Source organism: Nanorana parkeri, unplaced genomic scaffold, assembly GCF_000935625.1.
Source record: "Nanorana parkeri isolate BGI_ZX_2015 unplaced genomic scaffold, ASM93562v1 scaffold176, whole genome shotgun sequence".
NCBI lineage: Eukaryota > Metazoa > Chordata > Amphibia > Anura > Dicroglossidae > Nanorana > Nanorana parkeri.
Genome location: NW_017306444.1, coordinates 1,678,674 through 1,685,885, shown reverse-complemented (window position 1 = coordinate 1,685,885; position 7,212 = coordinate 1,678,674). Strand labels below are relative to the sequence as shown.

At 36.7% G+C, this 7,212-nt stretch overlaps 1 pseudogene; it reads left to right on the top strand.

Moving 5' to 3' along the window:
• Positions 1-1,535: 1,535 nt before the first annotated feature.
• On the top strand, positions 1,536-6,378 carry LOC108785728 (annotated as a pseudogene).
• The last annotated feature ends 834 nt before the right edge of the window (positions 6,379-7,212 follow it).

Genomic DNA, 7,212 nt, shown 5'->3' with positions numbered 1-7,212 from the left:
TCTTTTGTACTTATAACATTCATCAGAGTTTTATCTATAACATGTGTGAAAAGCTGTATATAGGCAGCGATTTTTAACTTGTTTTTATTTTTTTAAGCAGAACTTAAAAATAAATGAAAAGATACATGGACAAATGCAACTTTTGCTGCAAAATACAACATTTTAGCTTTGAGGTTTGAAGCTCCTGGGTTACATTCCTTTGCTACACAGCAATCCATTGATTTGGAATAAGCAAGCAGGATGGAAGTTTATACTTTTTAAACTTGAATGGCTGCAAACTTGTTCCAGGTGAATAGCTTGCTAGCTAAATACCAGCATGATACCAGCCCTAGAACTTGCAAGAAAATCAGTATTTTTTATATCTATACTTTAAATCATGCAGTGGTGTCTATTCTTTTATGTTTAAAGATGAACTCCAATTAAAAAAAAAGTTTGGGGGCTATGAATCTCCTATGTCCTTATGGCTGCTTGTTACTGTAAAAAAAAAAAAAAATATTTGTGGCGTCCGATTCTCCCCACAGCTGTGATCTTCTGACATTACAGTGATAAGAGATATGACTCTGATGGGATCCCCTCCTCTTCCTGTCCCCTTACCAATTCACCAAATTCACTGTATTATTTTCCCAGAATGCAAGGCATTCTGTGACTGGGACAGGACAGATAAATGATAGGATCAACATTGCCAATTCACAGAATGCCTTGCATCCAAGAAAAATAGCTCAAGGAGTTTTGCGAAAGGGTGAGGGGACAGGAAGGGAAGGGCAAACTACATCATCTCTCATATTTGCAGCCCTGGAAGATCACAGCTGTAAGGAATATCCGGTGTCTCTGATGGGATTATTTTTATAGTGACCTACAGCCAGAAGAACAAAGGAGATTCTTTTTTAGAAGTAAAACATGATTTGTGCTGTAGCCACCAAAACATTTTTTTACCGGAGTTCAGCTTTGAATATACAATTTATAATATTAAAATGTACTTATGAACGTTAACCACATGCAGTATATCTTAATTTTCCTTTTAAAAATGTATATTAGAAAATCATACATATGAAACTACTATAAACAAAAACATTCAGTAAAAATGTAAAGTTTAATAAAAAGATGTCTCATTATATAAATGTTAATTTACTGGAAAAATAACTGAAGAAGCTATCTCAAGTTAAGTCAGCTTGTCTCAATTTGATTGATTTTCTAAATGTAGATACATTTCTATATTGCTACATTATTTGGGATAAATTAGCCCTGTTCCAAGGCACTATACCTTTGGTGTAATTTGCTGCAGTTCCTCAAAAAAGGCTCTAAGTGGTGCTGGTCGCCTATGTATTTCAGTTTAGCACAAAGGCCTCCTGCATTTTCCACTGCTTTCACAGCACATACCTTCAAGACAAGACACAGGATAGGATTTGAGTCCAGTGTCATACAATTTACTGGAAAATAGGATTTACACATTCAATCTTTGAATTTTGGACAATTAAAGGAAATACTGGAAAAACTCAGATCATATAGAAATGAAGATTAAAGGATTCAGAACGACAATGGACTGGCAGGTAGTATATTTTCTCATTTCTTTTTCAATTAAAACTATATTTTCTCAGCTTCACTACTCTATACAAGAAGAATTAAAACAAGGATATGTTATAGGAAATGTTTCAAAATATCTGGGGCTTAACACAAAGGAATTATCAATTAGACATTTTCATATTATACCAAGAGGCAAAATCCAGTATTTTGGTGTTAATTTTGAAAATGGAGACCTTTATATTGCAGAAAAAATAGACAGAGAACTGATATGTGAAATAAAGCAGAATTGCTTATTAAACTTTGAAGCTGTGATTGAAAATCCTTTACATTTGTACACAATTAATGTGGAAATTGAAGATGTAAATGATAATCCTCCATCTTTTTCCAAAAACATATTTGATATAGTAATTAGTGATGCTGCAATACCTGGAGCACATCTTCCTTTAGGGCATGCACAGGACCCTGATTTGGGTACTAATTCTGTACAGGATTATGCAATTAGTAAAAATGAAAACTTTAAACTTGGAATTAAAATGACCAAGGATGGAATCAAATCTCCAGAGCTTATACTAGAAAAATACCTGGACAGGGAAAAACAAAGCATTCATGAATTAATAATAACTGCTTTAGATGGTGGACAGGTTCCTAAATCTGGGACTGCTCTTATAAAGAGTATAGTGTGTGATGCAAATTACAACTTTCCTAAATTCAGGAAAGACTCATATGAAGTACAGTTGAATGAAAACACACCTTTAAATTGTTTGGTTCTTCAGCTCAATGCTCAAGATGAAGATGAAGGCTCAAATGCAGAGATAACATATTCCTTTCATGATATTCCTGAAAGTTTGTATTCAATTTTTACAATAGAACCATTAAAAGGAGAGATAAAAGTAGTAGGAAGCCTAGACTATGAGACTAAAGAGAAGTATGAAATTATCGTGGAAGCCAAAGATGGAGGAGGACTTATTGATCATTGCAAAGTAGCAATACAGATTGTTGATATCAATGACAATGTCCCTGAAATTACAATAACATCACTCTCAACTGCAGTTCTGGAGAATTCTCCACCAGATACCATTATAGCATTAATTCATGTTCAGGATTTAGACAGTGGTGTAAATGGTGAGGTTATCTGTGAAATTTCTGATCATTTACCCTTTAAATTAATATCTAAATCTGCAAATTACTATAAACTTGTGACAGCTGAAAATGTTGATAGAGAGAAAATTCCTAAATATGCGATATCAATTAAAGTTATGGATAAGGGATCACCTCAATTGACTACCAACACAACCATTCAGCTTACTCTTTTAGATGTAAATGACAATGCTCCTATTTTTGAGAAATCAAGTTATACCATCTATGTTCAAGAGAATAATGCACAAGGAACCTCCATACACAAAATCCATGCATCAGATTGTGATATTAATGAAAATGCTAAAATTAGCTACTCTGTTCTTAATAATAAAATTGATGGTATCCCAGTGTCATCTTACATTTCCATAAACTCAATTACTGGGACTATTTATGCTCAAAGATCGGTTAACCATGAACAACTGCGGGAGGTTCAGTTCCAGGTGATGGCCAAAGACAGTGGAACTTCTCCATTAAGCAGCAATGTCACAGTGAAGATATGCATTGTTGATAAAAATGATAATGCTCCTAAGATCCTCTACCCCTCACCAGAAACTGAAGAATCAGCATTATTTGAATGTATCCCTAACTCTGCTGAAAAAGGTTATCTAGTGACCAAAGTGATTGCAGTTGATGCTGACTCTGGACACAATGCTTGGCTTTCCTATCACTTATTACAAGTTTCGGATCCATCATTATTCCTAATCGGTCAGCATTCTGGTGAAATCAAAGTAGGACGAGACCTTCCAGACACAGAGTCTTTAAGAGAAAGGATTGTGGTTCTTGTAAAGGACAATGGGGTCCCATCCCAGTCATCAACTGTGACCCTGAACATAAGTGTTGCAGAAAACTTTCAACAAGTTGTACCAGAGATAAGACGCCATCCAAATACTTTAGATTCCTCATCTAATGTAACATTCTATTTAATAGTTTTCATAGCAGTGATTTCTCTTTTCTTTGTCATAACGGTGGTGGTTGCAATAATTTTTAAGAGCAGAAAAACAAACAGTCCAACATCTTTAGGAACTCTGGGTAGAAATGTGTACCCTCAGTTCACACTGGGATGTCCTTCTGAGATCAGTGATACAAGTTTACCTTTTCCATTCACATATGATGTGTGTGTGACTCTTGACTCAAAGAAAAATGAAATTGCCTGTTTGAAGCCACTTCAGAATGTCCCTGCTGAAAATCTGATTGTCATGGAAGATTCAGCAGTAGCAAATGATCAGACTCAACAGGTAAGATTCATTGCATATTAATAACACATATATCACATTAGTCATAGCATATTTTGTGTCTCATAATATAGGTATGGTTGTTCTTTTTATTTATTATCAGAGTGGGGGTTATAGTAATTTATAATTAAAGAAAATAAAACAAGCCAACATACAATCAAACAGCAGGTCATTCTAAAATATCCGAATCCAATCCCCACTGTCCTAATGGATAAGCTATCAAACACAAACAATACAGTCAAAAATGTATTTTGTTGTGTGGGATATGGATGAATGAAACATGGTTATTTAAATCCTGCAGAAAGTATGGTAGTCTATAAGTACTGTAGGCATTTCAGTAAAAGAGCCATTAAAATTGCGGCATTGCGTGACAATACCACAGTGTTATGTGGTCTCAAAGCGACCCAGGATTCTCAGCCAGAGAGGTTGAGTGGCCCCAGGAAGCAATGCTTGTACCAGGAAAGAGCTGGCTTTTCTGTCCTTTCAGTGTTTTCTGGATCATAGTTGGGATCCTAGAGCCGGGAGATTTCTTAGAGCTCTGGGTGGGATGGAATCTCCATTCCTGGGTCCATGTTTTAGAAGCAACCAGCACCTAATTGTGCACCTGTGTACAACCCTCATGAATATGGTGCTGGGGGTGTTGCAGGCCCCACCTGGGAGACAGGAGAACTCCACCAAGGAGTCAGAGTGGAGGCCAGTGCAGCAGGGAGCTGCAGGTTTGTGAAGCCTATTGTGCAGATTAGCATGCTATTGAGGTTGTCTGGAGGAAACAGACAGTGACCCTAAGGATTAAGGCCAGAGCAGCAGTGCTGCAAGAGAAAACTGTTAAAAGACTGGGACACTGTGAGTGTGTGGGACAACTTGAGGATTGGTGTGCCAATATATGTTATGCTGAAGACAAGCTACGTTTATGTTGGAGTTCCTTGATTATCTGTCTGCTGTTGACAAAATAATAAAGACTTTTGTTTATGGAAAGGTCCTGTTTGAGTGCTCTGTAAGCTCCTTAACATTACACAATGATAATGCACCTGAGATAATTCTTGCCTCACTTTCTACACCTATTTCAGAAGATTCAACACCTGGAACCCTCATAGCATTAATTCATGTCAAAGACTTGGATTCTGGGCCAAATGGAGAAGTTAGTTGTCATATGACAGGGCAGCCGGACTTTAAATTAATTCCATCATCTAGTAATTATTACCAACTAGTAACCACAAGTCATTTAGATAGAGAAGCACAGCGGGAATATAATATTACACTTACAGCAGAAGATCAAGGATCACCTCCATTGGTTACAAAGAAAACCATCACTTTGATTGTTTCAGATGTGAACGATAATCCACCAGTTTTTGATGAAGTTTTTTATACTGTGTATGTTTCGGAACATAATCATCCTGGAACCTCCATAGTCACTGTCCATGCATCAGACCAAGATGATAAGGAAAATGCGGGTATAATATACTCCATTATTAACACAAATATTGAAAACATCCCTGTATCATCATATATTTCCATAAACTCAATGACTGGGAGTCTTTATGCTCAGAGATCATTTGATTATGAAGAGTTAAGGGAGTTCCATTTCAAGGTGATGGCTAAAGACAGTGGATCTCCTTCCCTAAGTAGTAACGTCACAGTGAGGGTTTGTATCATAGATAAAAATGATATTGCTCCAAAAATTCTTTACCCATCCTCTGACACTGAGGGAACAGTATTATTTGAATTTATTCCTCACTCTGCTGAGAAAGGTTATCTAGTGACTAAAGTGATTGCAGTGGATGCTGACTCTGGGCACAATGCATGGCTTTCCTATCACTTTCTACAAGCTTCTGAACAATCTCTATTTACTATTGGCCAACACAATGGGGAAATCAGGATTGGAAGGGACCTGCAGGACATGGACTTATCAAGGCAAAAGATTGTAGTTCTAGTAAAAGATAATGGAGTTCCATCCCTGTCATCCACAGCTACATTGAGTTTGGTTGTTGCTGAAAACTTTCAACAGGTATCTCCAGATATAAGGCGTCAGCCAAGTAACATTGATTCTCCTATTTATAATGTAAAATTCTACCTAATAGTTTCCATTGCGATTATCACCCTGGTATTCATTGTAACAGTGATGATTATAATTATTTCTAAGTGTAGAAAAACCAACTTTCCGAGTTCTGTCGGAGACCTCAGTAAAAACATGTATCCTCAGTTCACCATGGGATGTCCCTCTGAAATCAGCGATGGAACTTTACCTTTTCCATTTTCATATGATGTGTGTGTAACTCTTGACTCAAAGCAGAATGAAATTGCTTATTTAAAACCAGTCCAAAATGTTCCTGCAGATACTCTCATAGACACTGGTGTTCCTGTTGTGGGTGTTAATGGCTTACAGAATGGTCTTTCATTACCCACCCCTGCAGACTTAAGACCTGACATAGAATTTGATAAGGCACATTTTTTTCAGCTTGCAAATCCTACCTTGCCATCTTCTCATTAATATCATTCAAGTTTTCTACAGGAAACAATATGCATGCTTAAATCAATATAATTAGTCAGTACAAATACAGTAGATAAGCTGTATATTGTAAAATATTTTGTAAACAGATTGATAAATCCTTATTAAAAGAAATAGTTTTTATTCTAAAATGCTAAGTTGTAACCCATTGCAATAAACCACAATTTACTCTGCTTAAAACAGGCAGTAGAACATGGATTCTAATTGGTTGTCATGATTACTGCATTGCATATTTAGTATTTTAACCTACAGATTATTTATTGAATAAGGCTGAGTGTGTTTACATTTCTGAAGTCTTGACTAGTTGCAGAAAAGTTTCAGTAATTAAGGTGAATCAGTGTTCACTTTTAAAATTCAATCATGTTCAAGGGAACTTTAAATAAAATTAATCTTAGCTAGGATGTGATTGGATGATTAAAATTAATGGAGTTTTTAGCTGTCCCTACAGCACTGGTGCGGGTGTCCGATCCAGCGCTGACTCCTCTGTCCTCCCCTTCTATGATGTCCCATGGAGTCTGTGCAGGTGCACGCTGCTCCATATACTTACCTTGTGTCTCTCCTCATCTCCCGGCCGAACATCTGAACTGCGCATGCGTCCACCCCAAGAACCTTTGCGGGTGCCAGATAAATTTTCAGATGTTTGGACGGGAGCGTGCGGTGGAGACACAGCTAAGTATTAACCCTTTTGCATACATCTACTGCTTGCTAGCAGTAGATATATGCAAACAATGGGGGTTTGATAACCCTTTAACTGTGCCCAGTCAACAGTTGAGTTGGTGCAGTCCTAAGAAAAGTTTTGAAGTATATTTTTTAAGT